Source organism: Mus musculus, chromosome 18 (genome assembly GCF_000001635.26).
Source record: "Mus musculus strain C57BL/6J chromosome 18, GRCm38.p6 C57BL/6J".
Taxonomy (NCBI): domain Eukaryota; kingdom Metazoa; phylum Chordata; class Mammalia; order Rodentia; family Muridae; genus Mus; species Mus musculus.
This window is the reverse complement of record NC_000084.6, coordinates 15,304,616-15,320,454: the sequence shown is the minus strand read 5'-3', so window position 1 is coordinate 15,320,454 and position 15,839 is coordinate 15,304,616.

Genomic DNA, 15,839 nt, shown 5'->3' with positions numbered 1-15,839 from the left:
ATAGGGACTCTTCTTCCTCTTCAGCTCTGTACAAGTCTGTGCTGTGCTTAGTGATTCCTCAAGTTCTAAACACTCTCTTACTCATTCGCCATTCACAGGTCTCTCTCTCTCTCTCTAGCTCTCTCTCTCTAGCTCTCTCTCTCTCTCTCTCTCTCATACACACACACACACAACACACACACACATACACACACAGACACAGACACACACACACACCTCATAATGTATCACCACATACATAGTCCCTTTATCAGAGACTTTCCATGGGGAGAAAACTGCATAGCTCTTATAGATTACTCCTTTCTCATACAGAGGACTGGGTTAATATCTTCATGGCAAATGTTCTCCATAAGACAAAATCACACACACACACACACACATACATATACTATACAATTATACTACATTATATAGACCATAAACAGACACAGTAGGGCATATATACTGTACAATATATTTATTATTATAAACCTATAAGTGACCACATGTACACACACACACATATAGAGATGATATAGATAGAGATAGAGATAGAGATAGAGATAGAGATAGAGATAGAATCAGAGACATACAGAAACTCACATGGAGATTAGGATTACTCACAAGCCTCTATGCTACTCTCTGGCCTTCTCAGACCACTCAATCTGTTAAGACTCTCAATCTGAGAGTCTGCTGAGTCAAGTTCCTCAAGTATATGATAAACTTGGATCATCAAGTGTTCTTTCCACATCAGGTGTTGAGTTGAGCCCAGGAGTCAATGAAATAAAGTCCGTTTCTCTGTTGAACACAGATGAATGTAATTGAGAGGAATTGGCGTTCCAGAGGAAAGAGACAGAATATTATCTGCTAACTCCAGGGAACTTTACCCACAGAAAGTGCTGGTCATAGGCCTTAAAACACAAGATACAACTCAAACTCTGACCTCTCTTTCTGATTAATAGAGAAGTCCTTGTCCTCAAGGCTGTCTTTGTCTCTGCCTTTGGTATTTGGAGCCTAAATGTTTCTAATGGCCCCACAGAGTCTCTTTCTTCCTCAGTACCTGTCTCTGTTCACAAACACTAAGGACACTGTGAAGATTCCCCCTTTCACAATGTCTTAGAAAAGGTACACAACTGTGTCCTCCCTGAAGAGAACATCCCTCTGTCACACACAGGGCCATCTGCTTCCTCAGGGTTGTCTCTGTAGCAGGTCTGCTCTTGAGGATGCAAGCAAGACCAGTAGCTTTCAAAGCATGCCTCTCCCCTCTCTGGACCACTCAGATGCTAGTCCTTGTACCTAGACTCAAGCTTCTGGAAGTGCCCATGGCATTCATCAATGGCATCCAAAGGTGACTCCCCCCTAGCCCTCATCCTCTGGGAGTGTGCCACTCAGAAGATGATAGGAATATTTGCAAGGAACAACATCCAAGGAAAGTGGAAACACTAAGTGTTCTTCAGGAACCCAAAGACAGAGAGTGTCCACCTTTGAAGAAAAGGCTTTGTAGAAAAAAGTAGTTCTGGAAATAACTTTTGTAAAAAGGTATTTAACTCCTAAGCCAGTTTCAATCTACAAGTAAAAATTCTACATGTCTTACCCCAAAGACTATGAGCGGCCACCACAAAATCAAGGACAGGAAGATCAATAGAGAGATAGAAGGAGAGAGACTGAGTTTTCCTACTATTTCCCAAAATCTAAGCTCTTTGCTTTTCAAACTCACCGACCTTTCCTCCTGTTCCTGCTTTCTCATTCCACACACCTTCTGTTAACAACGGCCCTTCCTTCACTCTCACCCTTCCCAATATCCAAGCATCTAGATACCTGTCACCACTGAGCTGTCTTTCCATTAAAATGGTATAAAGGGTTCTACTTCAACAAAAGGGCAGGACATGGGCCATTTTGTATTGTCTTTGCTTTCATGAACTGGTCTAAATTACAGAAGAAACACCACCAGGTCGACTCAGTGTCAGTGCAGCACCTGAGAAACATGTCAAGAATCATTTATACATAAAACTTCTACCATCAATGGACATAAATGTACTACTAAGAGAGCCAAGAGGAACAACCATTAACTAAACTGACAGAGAAGTTGAATGAGATGACAAAGAGTTAGTTACAACAGACCTGGTACCCAGGACCCAAGTGCAACCCATGGCATCAACAGCAGCCAAGTGATACTCACTGAACTGACTGCCTGTCTGAATGGAACTAGAGTTAAGATGCAGAGAAGGTTATCTCCATTTTGATCTTACTTCAAGTCACTATCTTCAGACTTACCAAAGAGGACTTAAGAAATAATATCCTGAAAAACTCTGTGGGGGGAATAAAATGTCCTATGTGTCTCATTTGCATATTTTAGTCCTTATGGACAAAAATAACAATATTAATTCCCTGAGGGACAATAGTGACAACTGAAACCAGGAAACCAGATGTTACCCGGACTCTAAAGAATCCAGAAATTAAAAGCTAAGCACAAAATGCTGAGCTTAGGAACTGCTGCTGTCCCCTAGGAGTCAGCAGTGGATCCTGCTCCAACTTGTCTGCTCTTCACTCTACTTTCTTCCTTCTTTGTATTATCAGTTCCCAAAAGAGGTATTTCAAATACTGTGTAGACTTGAATTGACCTATTCTTGCAAATATATGCTGAAGAGTTCGAACTCACCTCTCGGAAGTAGAAATTATTAAAAGATGTTTGGGCTTGGGAGGTGGCTCAGGAGGTATCTTGTTTTATTTTCCTGTTATCATGACTTAAAATAGAAATTGACAGAAGCAAGGAAGAAAAGGTTTGCCCTGGCTCATGGGTCAAGAATCTAGTTCATTGTGTTAGGGGAGTCAGGGTAACAAGAGACTAGAGCAGCTGGTCACATAACACCCACAATCAGCATGGAGATCTAGGAAGGCCAGTGTTACTCAGGGCCTTTTCTCTACTTACATAGCCAGGGAAGGGTGCCACCCACAGGGAGCCAGACTTCCCATCTCAGTTAATGCAATCAACTTCCATAGCATGTTCAGAGGCCCACTTCCCAGAAGGTTCTACATTCTGTCCAGTTGACAATTAACACTATCATGGTTTCCTCACACATGAACACATGTGTACACTCACACTCAAACACACACATACACATACACACATATGTATATATATATATATATATATATATATATATATATATATATATTTACTTAAATATATACACACATACATGTGTATCACAGAAATATAAAATGAAACAAAGCAAAGATGGTCTTATTTCATGGGACAGAACTGTACTCAAAGCTTGTCAGGAAAAGCAGTTCATGGAGAAACGTACTAAAGGAAAAATCCATTCAAGTGGACTCACCTGCAGTTGTCACAGGGTTCTGCCACATTGGAAACATGTAGGATAGTCCCTTCTTGAGATGGTTTAAAATACAGGCTCTGAGCCTTGGACACAAAGAAATCTCTGGAAGTGACAGACATCTGATTTCCCAATGGTGTAGATAGAGGTCCCTCAATTCGTCATTGAAAGTTCCATGAGGGTTTCACATGCACAATCTAGACTGGCCCCTCTCAGGAAGAAAATTCCCTGAGCAGAAGGGCATTGGCACGCACTAGACCACTTAAATCATGGAGTACACTAAGAAACAGTCAAGACTTCTGTTAGAACTAATGAGAAAATGAGGGAAATCATGCTGTGGCTTCAGAGATTTCTTAAAATAGACTGGCATCCTCTGCTTGAACCTAGATATTGTCTATCACACAACAGAAGAAACTATTTGTTTTCTTTTTTATACCCACCAATGAACATGAAGACTTCAGTGATAGAACATCAATTTAATAGTGGGCAGAGATGGAGTTTGAAGAGAATAGTAGAGTAAAGGAGGGAAGATCTAGGCCTAGGCACAAGGTTAATGTTATAGAAAGAATTCAACACAGGAGGTACTTCCTGAAGGCTCTAAGGACTCAGTGTGCTACCTTATTTGGTGAGTGAGAGAATTAACCCTCTCTCAGGTAGGAACTGCTCATCCCTGAAGCTGTGGCAGCATTTCTGTGCTGGATGGAGGTGGTCCAGATGCTAGCTAAGGTCCAGAAGACGTGGGAGAGCCATTCTATGTTCCTCTGTAGCCATCAGAAACATACGTACACATGTCTGGATCAGCATGGCTATGTGAAGAGTGGGAACATGTCAAGCCATTTTCCCAGAAAGAATGCTAACATACACTCTGGAGATTAGTGAATAATAAATAAAACACTTCTTTTCTGTTGGTAGAATCTGTTCCTGTTTGTTGACTCTCTATTTCTGGATAACTAGGGGAGATCCCAGGAGGCATGATGCTGCTGGGTATTGCCACTGAGGAGCAGAGCTACTGAACAGCTTGAAGCATTCTGTCTGCCATCCCTAAGGGGATCTCAGGTCTTTTCCTTTTTCCATCTGCCTATCTCCCTCACTCTCAATCTCCTGATCTGTACAACAGATGTGATCCACACAATGTATGTGATACATATACAACAACACGCAGCACATTGGTGTTCACTTACAAATGACTTAAACGGGAACAAAATGAATTGTGTATTTATTTATTTATTCATTTGTTTGTTTATTTTTAGGTTTTTGAGACAGGATTTCTCTTTGTGGAGCCTTGGTGTCCTAGAACTAACTTTGTAGACCAAGCTGGCCTGGAATTCACAGAGATCTGCCTGGCATGCCTCTCAAGGCACTCACTACCTCTGCTGAACTGTGTCTTTGTTTGGGGAATATTTATTTTATATTTTCAAGGTCATGTTATGGAATGTCATTTGTCCCCATTGGCTTTGCTTGAATACTGTTTCTCAAAAGCTCACTTGACCCATCTCCAGGAACTAAATAGTCTCTTGTTTTTCTTTTTCACTACATCTATTTTGTGCTTCAATTGTGAAGTATGACTGAGTACCAGAACTAGAGATCCATTTGATCCAGAAAAAGAGTTCAACGCAACTTCCTTCACAGTCATTCATTCTTGACATGAGGCCTGCCTGCCACCACCCACATAACAGTCTTCAGTGACCATCCCATCTTGCAGACAAGCCTCACTGCCAAGGACCCCTACTTCACCCTTATTTGGCAGCCCACGGACAGTCTTGTGATGGTGACATCTTCTCCATCAAGTCTTTCTAGGCCTCAGAATGAGTAGATCCTTAGTCCTTAAGGCTAATATTGCCTCTTCTGTTGGCTTCAGATTCTCTCTTCTAGACAGGACTTTCTCCTGATCTCTCTGTATTCTTTCTCAACCTTGGTCTTTTAAAAAGAGATTTTATTTTATTTTTAAAATGCTTTCATGTGTATGGGTTATGAGTGTTTGTATGTATGTATACATACCACGTGCATGTCTGGTGCCTGTGGAGGTCAGAAGCAGAAGCCAGGTCCCCTGGAAATGGAGTTACAGATGATTGTGAGCCACCATGTGGGTGCTAGGAACCAAACTTGGGTTCTCAGTAAGAGTAATAAATGCTCATAGCCACTGAACCATCTCTCTAGCCCCTAACCTTAAATTTTAATGCTTGATTGAAATTATTTGCTTTAGGACTAGGCATGACATCACATGCCTTTAATCCCAACACTCAGGAGGCAGAGGCAGGCAGATTTCCGAGTTCAAGGCAGCTTGGTCTACAGTTTCAGGACAGCCAGAGCCACATGGAGAAACTGTCTTTGGGGAATCTCTGTCCTCGGGATCATGGTTTTTGGTAGCTGCTGTATGTTCCCACCTGGACATCATTCTGATCTTGGAATAGTAGTAGCCCATTTGCTCATCTTGCTCTGTGTCAGGTCAGTTCCCTCTATGGTTTCCTCAACTAGAAACAAAGCTTAATCAAATTAAATAACCAAGTATTTCCTGACTTGTCAAACACTAAATTCATCCCCTTCTCTCACGAATAAGCTTGGGGTGGGGTTGACTGGGTATGTACTCAGTTAAAAAAAATGCATGAAGCCCTGGGTTGGTTCACAGCACTGAATAAACTGAGTGCAGTAGCTAGCACCCGCCTGTCAATGCTCTTGGAAGGTTGACACACCGGGATCAGGTGTTCAAACTCAAGCTCCGCAAGTTTGAGCCCAGCCTTAACTACTGCATACAACCCTGGCTCCAAAAGGAAGGGTTTTTTTGTTTTGTTTTGTTTTGTTTTGTTTCTTAACTTCTCTGCTTGATTTCTCATCACAACTTGGGAATCTCAATTACAGTTAAAACACGGAAGAGCCTAACAGGGTCAAAACTCCACCTCCAGCTCAGGGTCTCCATTTCATGCCAGTCCATGCTGGCATCGACAGACTGCTCCATGCTCAGGTTTCCGCCCCCTTCGAGTTCCCAGCTCCGCACCTTATCTCACTCAGGCACTCCTCCATCATTTGCCTTTATTCACACCCCACCGCTGCTTGGCACCTCACAGTTTCCCAGACCTTTCCTAAATACGCTCTGACAATACACCTCTCCTAAACCCAGCCAAGCTCAGCCTCTTGGATGTTCTTAGAGGCTCTTTGCCATATTCTTAACCTTGGCGGCACTTTGAGTCACGGGAAAGCTTTTCTAAAGCCCTCAATGCCTGGTCTTTATCCCAGACCAATTAAATCAAAACCCCCGGGGAGAAGCCCTGGTGCCGGCATTTTTCATAGCTCTCCAGGTGATTCCAATCTTCAGTCAAGGTCGATAACCGCTGCCTGCCGCCATTTATCACTTTCTCCCTTTTGGTTGTAATTACACTGTATTTGTCTTATTCCCAGGACTAAATTCGAAACTCCTTGAGGGCAAAGACCATCTACCACATCTGCTTATCCCCTGCAGTTCTCGGGGACTCAGAGTTGCAATAAATATTGTTAAATTTAATTTGAAATTTGAAATTAACCATAAGCTTCAATTTTAGATCTTGCATATAATTTTATAAAAAGAATCAAATTAGTAGAGGGCTAATCTGAGGATTTTTTTAAAAGTAAGATTCTATATTCTGTTACCAAAAATATTCTAATATACCTTCGAAGTCAGATGAGCTCTGGTTAAAAACCCTGTATGTGTGTGGCTGATGCTGCCCTTGGCTTTTATACCCTCGGTTTTGAACTCTGCACAAACACAATAAATATTCTATTTCATTGGAGAACCCATTGCAAAATGTGACTGGGCGTGTACTCATTTCTAACTGAAATAAACAAAGGCAGCCCGGGTATGCAGTGGTCTGCCTTTCCCGGTGCCGAAGCAGAGGGTACCTCAAGCAAAACCACAGTGTGAACTTAGCGCAGAGCACCTGACCTCTTTTCTCGAGCTGGGGGAAAAAAAAGAAAAGAAACGAAAAAGAAATGAAAAATGAGCCGAGGAAGATTCGCCAGCCCTTTGTGCGGCTACAGTTGCTAAGGAAACTGCTTCCTTAGCCTCAACCTGTCCTCGCAGCCCGTTTCAGGCATTCTCCTGGTCTTTTTGAAAATAAGGATATCAAAGAGAGGAGAGATGATAGAGAATAAAAGTCAAGGTTGCAGCGGTGCAAACGGAGCCTGGTGCTCTTTTTCCCTTCTATGCCGCTGCTCTCTGAGTCACCTAGAAGATTTGCCACCTGGCAAAACCCTCCTGGAACTAAAATCTTAGAATTAGCCAATAGGGTAAACAAAACAATAGGAAGCCCTATTTGACATGCAGCAGTAGCTAAAAAACTGCTTTCTCACCCCAACCTGCTCTTTTCTTTCCTGCTGGGGAAGGGGGAGGCAACTGTTAACCCAGCAGGGGAGGTGCCTCCGCCCTCTCTTCGCCCCACATCTCAGGAGAAAGTGCTCCAAGTTTCTCAGCACAGTGGATGCAACCTGGGGCTCCTGAAGATCCGGTGAACCGGAAAGGTGCAGTGTTCAAAGTGGAAGGGGGCAGGCAGAGAATGCCAGGCTCTGAGGCAAGTGAGGGGCTGGGCACAGCAAACAGGGGTGCCAAAGCTAAGGGGTCTCCGCTCAACCTCATTCCAGGGCTTCACTGAAGGTATGTAAGAGAGATGTTGCCCCAGCAACAGCCCAGTAAGCGTAGAGAATCCACCATCATCCATTGAGGAAGCAATCTGCTGACCCGTGGTTGACATTGTATCGATTTGACCATAAGTATTACTACAATTCTCATTGGAAGAGAAATTTCTTTCTTTCTTTCTTTCTTTCTTTCTTTCTTTCTTTCTTTCTTCCTTTCTTTTTTCTTTTGTTTTTTTGTTTGTTTGTTTGTTTTTTGGTTTGGTTTGGTTTGGTTTTTTGGTTTTTTGGTTTTTTGGGTTTTTTGGGTTTTTTGGTTTTTTTCGAGACAGGGTTTCTCTGTATAGTCCTGACTGTCCTGGAACTCACTTTGTAGACCAGGCTGGCCTCGAACTCAGAAATTCGCCTACCTCTTCTCTAGTCTTCCTCCATTTCTCATTTCTTATTCATTGTCTTCAGTGAAAAACAGACTCCTTCACCAATTCAGATGACATGTATGTAGCACAGAAACATTCTGTATACAAGAAATATACAAATCTATGTGGCGCCCCACATGGATTGGGGTAGGGTAAGTTAAGGTCCCTGGAAAACAGGAAGAAAACCCCATTCTCGGCAGTTGGCCATGCTGGGCCGGTGCACTACAACTCTAATGCCAAACATTGGCATTATTGAACTGGAAATTACATAAATGCTACTGTCCTAATTCATGTATGTCTGTTATTTTTGGATATCCGAAGGAAAATACATATTGACTGATTTTTGTCAGAATTATATAGAATCTATAAGACATAAAATATAAGTTATCTACGTAAAAATCCTATGAAGGCAACTATAAATATTTTATTATATTATACATCATATATATCTTTAAATTGGGATGTGTGTTTATGTGTGTGTGTGGTGGGTGTGTGCATGTGTTCTGTTCATGTGTTTGTGCAGGTGCAACTCTGCAGGCATGTGTGGAAAACAAAGACTTCACATTACAATATTTTCTTCAATCACTTCCTCACCTTACTTTTTATAAGATTTGGTTTATCTTTAATTGTATGTAAGGGATTATGGACACATGAGTTTAGGTTTCCCCTAAGGTCAGGGACAGATCCCCTGGAGCTGGAGTCGCATGTAGTTGTGAGCTGCTGGGTGTGGGTGCTGAGCACCAAACTCAGGTCCTTTCATATTAATGACCACTGAGCCATCTCCCCAGCCTTCCTACCTTTATGAGCCAGGCTCTCTCACTAATTCTGGAATTTGCTCACCAACTGAGTAGACTAGCTAGCCTGTGGGCCCCAGGGACCCCATGCTCACTCCTCCAGGTTCAGAGTTGCAGGCACACATCGCACACTCAGCTTGTTATACAGGAGCAGGTGACAGACACTTGGGTCCCTTATGCTGTGCACCACACATTTTCCAACTGAACCACCGCCAGCCACACATACACTTCTGGGTTTAGGTTCTTTCCTTTCTTTTCTTCTTTCTCTCAGTGTTAAGAATTGAATCCAGAGTCTTGCACACACTAGGCAAGCTTCCAAGCACTGGGGTGCACTGCCAGCACCTCGCATGCACTGTGGCTTTTAAATGATGTTTTGTTTGTTTTGATAAGTCGCCCCGTGTTGGCTCTTCTGGTCTTGGTCCCCTGCCTACACCTCTTCCGTGCAAATTGCTCTAGGTGTATGCCACCATTCTAGCTACATACCATTTTAAAACATAGACTACTGCTTTGTTCTGCAACGGGCTTATTATTCAGATGTCCAAAATATTACAAATGAGTCAGATAATAATGCTAAACCATTTAGATCTGAGAATGGTTTTGTTTTTGTCCTTAAGTCAAAAAAGCATTTTTTTTTTCTTGTGGTTCAACAGACAGCCCATTAGGCAGACAATTTCTGTGTTTAGAAACTAAGAACTAACAATCCTAGCTAGGTAATTCTGGTCAAGCTTCCCAAATTATTCCAGTTGGACAAAGCAGAAAGCACAGCATAATTACAGTAATGCAGAAAGACTAATTAATGACCAGTGGGATTTTCTCAGAGATTGCATGAAACCCATCCAAACAGTGATTAAGGTTTTTCTCTCCCCTTAATTTTACAGGTGGATGAAAATATGCCTGTGCGTTCTCTCAGATGGATGTCTCCTGACAGGGGAGTTTCCTGTGGAGGTCACAGCCAGAGGCTAGCTAGTCTATTCTGCTAAGCTGCAAGATTACCAAGCCAGGACTGTGAGAGCGCCTCACCACTTCTCGAAACAACGTTCTGTGAAATCAATAGAAATCAGAAGCGGAGCCTGTATCTAAAAAGCATGACAGTAAAGAATACGAGAAATGACTCAAAATACAGCGTGGAGGCAGTGATCTCCTTTACATCCAAGTCTCTCTGCTCAGTCTTGGGGTCACCCCACAAGGCAGTGGGGGTGCTACATGAAACAGGTGCGAACAACGGTGGACAGTTCTTTCCCCACAGGAGACAGGGACCTCAGCCGTGGATGCCCACCATGTGAGGAGCAGGTAGAATATATTCAAGCCCAGGATTTTCAAAAGCAACTGAGTCAAAATCTCTATGGATGGGACCTTGTTGCTTCTCAAGCTAAGAATCACTAATTGTTTATACGAAGAGTAATTTTAAATTATCATTAGTCCAAGGTAAAGTGATTTCCTAATGCAAGAGGCATTGTAAAAGGGTATTAAGACATTCATTATTGGGCTATAGTCTGGGATAAAATGATGGTGTGTGTGTGTGTGTGTGTGTGTGTGTGTGTGTGTGTGTGTTAATATAAGCACATTTGTATATATGTGCACTTGTAGGAGGGAGATATATACATACACATGTGTACATGTATGTAGAGACCAGAAATCAGCCCCAACTGTCATTCCTCAGATACCATCCATCCTGATTTTTGAGACAAGTCTCTCGCTGGTCTGGAACTCACCCAAATAGGATAGTGAGTCGCCAAGATTTTACCTTCTCTGACTTTCCAGAGCTGGGCTCACAATCCCACCATCAAATTGGACTTTTTTGTTCTGCCTTCTGGAGAGCTCTGCAAGTCCACATTCTAGTGTGATTAAAGAAACCCAGCAATCACCTCAGCTCTGGAGGGCGCAATGACTTCAGGCAGGACACAAACAGCCTGAGAGCCACACTATCTGCTGCTCCTCTGCTTCCCCCTGCTTAGCTTAGCATCTTTGAGTCTGAGGAAAAGAAGGTGGGAGAACTGAGGAATGTCTCCATTTCCTTCGCTGTAGTTAAGCTCTGCTGTAGCTTGGGCACTGTCAGCTCCAGGCAGACTCCCATCTCTGATGTGAGGCCAGGCCGCTTTGATTTCGCTTCGTTTGGGATCTAGCTCAACCTCGTTATATGCCAAATGCCCTCCAGGGTGTCCTACTTCTTTGGATCTTCTCCTGTGTCAGGGCTCCTGAAACTATCTTTCTGTCCTTTAGAAGAACCTCACTTCCCCACCCCCACTCTTCCCTAAGAGAGCTCCAAGACCCTTTGGCTTACAGTTTTAAAATACTATGCAGAAAAGTATTTTGTGATCTTGAGCAAACATCATTAAAATGTGAATCACTATGAGAGAAGTTATGGCAGCCAGGTTCGAAAATAAATGGGGCATGCTCTGAATTTAACTGAAAGAAAAAAAGAATTTCACATCATCTGAAAATTAGGCTAGGGAATAAATTCTCCTTTCTCCCCTGCCCAGGTTTCTTAGTTCTTTACTTGTTTCCTACCCAACCCTAAGTTAATTCCATTCTAAAGATTTCTCAAGTCTAAAACTCTGCTACAAATGGGCATTGATTGGTTTTGAGGAAACAAGAGTGTTTCAAATAAATTAGGCTCCCAGTAAGACTTGCATCCTAGGATCCCATAGACTCTGAAGTAACTGGGACTTGGGTTAAGCTCTTCATCTAACAAGACAAACAAATGCTCTAAACAATCCTCTTAATCCACGTGAGCCTTGATGTTTCTCATTAGAACATGGAAAAGTGTGAGGATATTAAATGAAATAATGACTTATTGGTGTTCACTAAATATCATCTTTAGAAAATACAAGTTGGAGGAGCTAAGGGCTGGCAAGCTCATAAGCACCACACAAAGAAAAGATAGATAGATAGATAGATAGATAGATAGATAGATAGATAGATAGATAGGATAGATGGATGGATGGATGGATGGATGGATGGATGGATGGATGGATAGATAGATAGAATAGATAGATAGATAGATAGATAGATAGATAGATAGATAGATAGATAGATAGATAGATAGATAGATGGATGGATGGATGGATGGATGGATGGATGGGTGGGTGGATGGATGGGTGGATAGATAGAATAGATAGATAGATAGATAGATAGATAGATAGATAGATAGATAGATAGATAGATAGATAGATAGGATAGATAGATAGATAGATAGATAGATAGATAGATAGATAGATAGATAGATAGATAGATAGAACACCAATTGATGGAGAATAAAATCTTTAGGCAGGCTTCATCTATGGTTGTACAGCCTTGGAAAAATGACTTAACTTCTCCCCTCTACTCTCACTCCCTCACCCCCCATCCCACCCCCATCTTCGGCCTTTTCAAATACTAAGTAGGAATTAAAGCTTTAGTTCACAATATGATACATTGTAACTGTTTAGAATGTCAGAATCCTTCCAAAATGTTCTTTAAACTAATCCCAGGCTGTCTCTCATAGGTCTGTCTCAAACACGTGCTTTACTGAGTAGCACGGCTATGTCCTCACATATTAAATGTGCATGCTTAGTTATACTGTTGCTTACTGTATGCACTACTTGTTTGGGGCATTAGAAAAAAATATAATTTTGTAGTGGTCAAAAATCATGGCCTCCAAAACCATGTCTGCCCCAAGGTAAAACAGCATTGAGTTGTTACTAATCAGCTGCTTCACTGTGGACTAAGAACTGAGTGAGGATCTTAGGAGCTAAAACCTAACAAGGAAAAGTTCCCATTGCAACAAGGAATTTGGGTGGCCAGTGGAAATACCTGCATAGTCTTCTGAGAGTCTGGGAAGCAGTGTGCAGACTGAAGGGAAAGGCAGGCATTCTGAAATTAGATCTGAGAGTGGACCATTACAGTCAGCGCCAGCTGCCAGCCCAGAGAGAGCTCTAAGACCCAGGCTGTCCCTAGTGGATCAAATAATGATGAAGCATGATCCAGCCCAGCCTATCCATCAGACATTTCCGGTCCAGGAAGGTGTGTGCTCCAGCTGTAAGAGAGCTCCATCCTGGGGACCGCGCTGGGACTGGGAACCTGGTAGCAGTTACAGTAGAAGTATCTGTTTATTCATCCAGTGTTAAGATTGCTGTTTGATGGGCACACATGGATGGATGGAATTGTGACGTTATATATCCGAGTACAAGGATGAATTCCATGGGACTTTAAAGAAGCTTTGGATTCTGCAGAGTAGAAATTTCTATGCTACTGTTTTCATGAATGGAGTGGCAACTGAAGCATGGGGGCTGTCCCAAACTCATGACTGATCAGCATGTTCCCTTGGCTACCCACGGAACACATGCACATATAAATCCCCCTGGACTGCATGCACACACATACACATGCTGAAATGCATGCACACATACCCACCCCAGAATGCAGTACCCCTCATGTCCCATCAGCTCGGCAACCACCAGATTGGCCTTTTTTGACAGACAAGTGGTCTCTCTCTCTTCTCCTAACCCATGAGAAACAGTGGCAGCCTCCAGGCTCTGTGATATATATATATATATATATACTTATTTACACATAAATAAGTAAGCGTTTGCCATCCAGCCTGACCACCTAAGCTCAACTCCAGAATCAATATGGTAAAAGAAGAGAATTTATTCCTGCAAGTTGTTCTCTTACCTACACACACATACACACATACCAGTAAAAGGTACAAATTTTCAAATTAATAAAGTAGGAACTATCATTCCCTTATGCACATTCCCAGGGATCTCAGGTATTTGTGAATGCAAGGGAGAGAGGGAGAGAAACAAAGCCAGACTTTTTGCTGTTTAGTTATCACTAACATGCCCCAACTTTCTTCATTATCTTGTTTCTTTTCTTCTTGTTAGCTCTAAATTCAAGATCTCAGGGAGGAAAGATTGATTTCAAAAATTAAGAACTGAAAATACTTTACTGCTCAAAAAAAGGTTTATAGGTATAAAAGAAGATGTCATGCTATCCATATGCAGAAGAACCATAAAAGTCAAAAGTGTTCAAATTCTACCATGAAGAAGTGGTCATATAGATATAATACATCTAAACAGCAGAAAATGGCTACCTCTAAAAGCAGTGATTAGGGGACAAGAGAGATGACTCAGCAGTTACGAGCTTCTATTGTTCTTGCAGAGAACCTGACTTCAATTCCCAGAACCCACATCTCACATTGGGTGGCTCAAAACCACACTTAACTGTAACCTCAAATCCAACCTCTTCCAGACTCCAAAGGAACCTGCACTACTCATGCACACACACACACACACACACACACACACACACACACGCACGCACACGCACACACACACACACAAGCGCACACGCACAATTTTAAAATTGTAAGCGATTAGAATATTTAATTACATAGAAAAATTCTTACAAAATTGTTTATTAATCGTTGTTGTTGTTGTGCACGTATGGAGATGCATGTTGCATGTGTCTGTGGAAGTCTAAAGACAACACTATAAAGTCAGTTTTGTCCTTTCATCTTTGCATGGGTTCCAGGGACACAACTCAGAACACCAGGTTCACTCAGCAAGTGTCTTTATGAATTCCTGATGAAATACCCTGAAGCTGAAAGATGTGTGTTCTGCAGCAAAATCTGTAGATCATCTAATAAAGGCAGGATGCGTGCACGTGCACACACACACACACACACACACACACACAAATGCAGAGTTATCAACAAGAACACTACAAGTGGCTTGTATGTAATCCTTGCACCTTTATGTATCCTCCCCAAACTCATGCAGAATTTGCTTACATTGACTTTATTGCCAAGTGCAGTCATTTTGAGAACACAAAAGCCACATGCACACTAACTAGAGAGAAATGACATGGGGACGATGCCGCTTCATGCAAGTTTAGGTCCCCAAACTACGATGGTTTCAGCCAGGTGTCAGGGAGTGAGGAAGGCTGTTTCAATGATTGCCTCCCACAGGAAGAGTCCTAGAGCGCCCTTTGTTGTGTTGCTCTCAGCTCTCCTAAAATACCAAAGCAAATGTTGCTGTGTACTTATTTGTTTATGTGTGAGGTTGGGCCAACACTGACCACACACCGCCGCCTGGGAGTCATAAGTAGCAACCTCACTGGTTTGGAACCTCAGGAAGATGCATCTCTGTGTGTAGCATGATAACATCTGTTTCTAATTGAAATGATTTATCAAAGTGCCCACTAGCGGGAACGGGTCAGCAACTGCACAAAGCTAGCACAGACACTTTCAGCTCAGAGCCTGGAAACAGTCTGGTCTTGTGTCTGAATGAGCCACTGGAGATCCCCCAATCACCACTAACTCAGTCTCCCCATCTGTAGAGTGAAATGGACGGGAGTTGCTGATGGACAATGAATCGTTCTGATTACAAGGACATTTCTCCATCACCCATGTGTCCTTCTAGTCCTCACGTCCTCCAGTTACACTGGACCCAGTGCTCTCCTTTGTTATCAGTGACAGGCTGTGGGAAAATGGCTGCAACTCCCACGATCCTTCATAAGGGTGCCTGAGGGTCCACTGCCTCTCTCATACGGTGCTGCTATAATTTGCTTTCGTACTAGCTCCCCAAAGTCCACGTTTAAAGGTTTATCATTGCTCAGCATTATCTAGATGTGCGAGAACCTTTGAGAGGTGAGGTCTAATGGGAAGAAGTTACTAGAGGTGTAATCTTAAAAGGGATGCTGGGACCTCTTTGTGAGCCTTGCTCTTTCTGGTT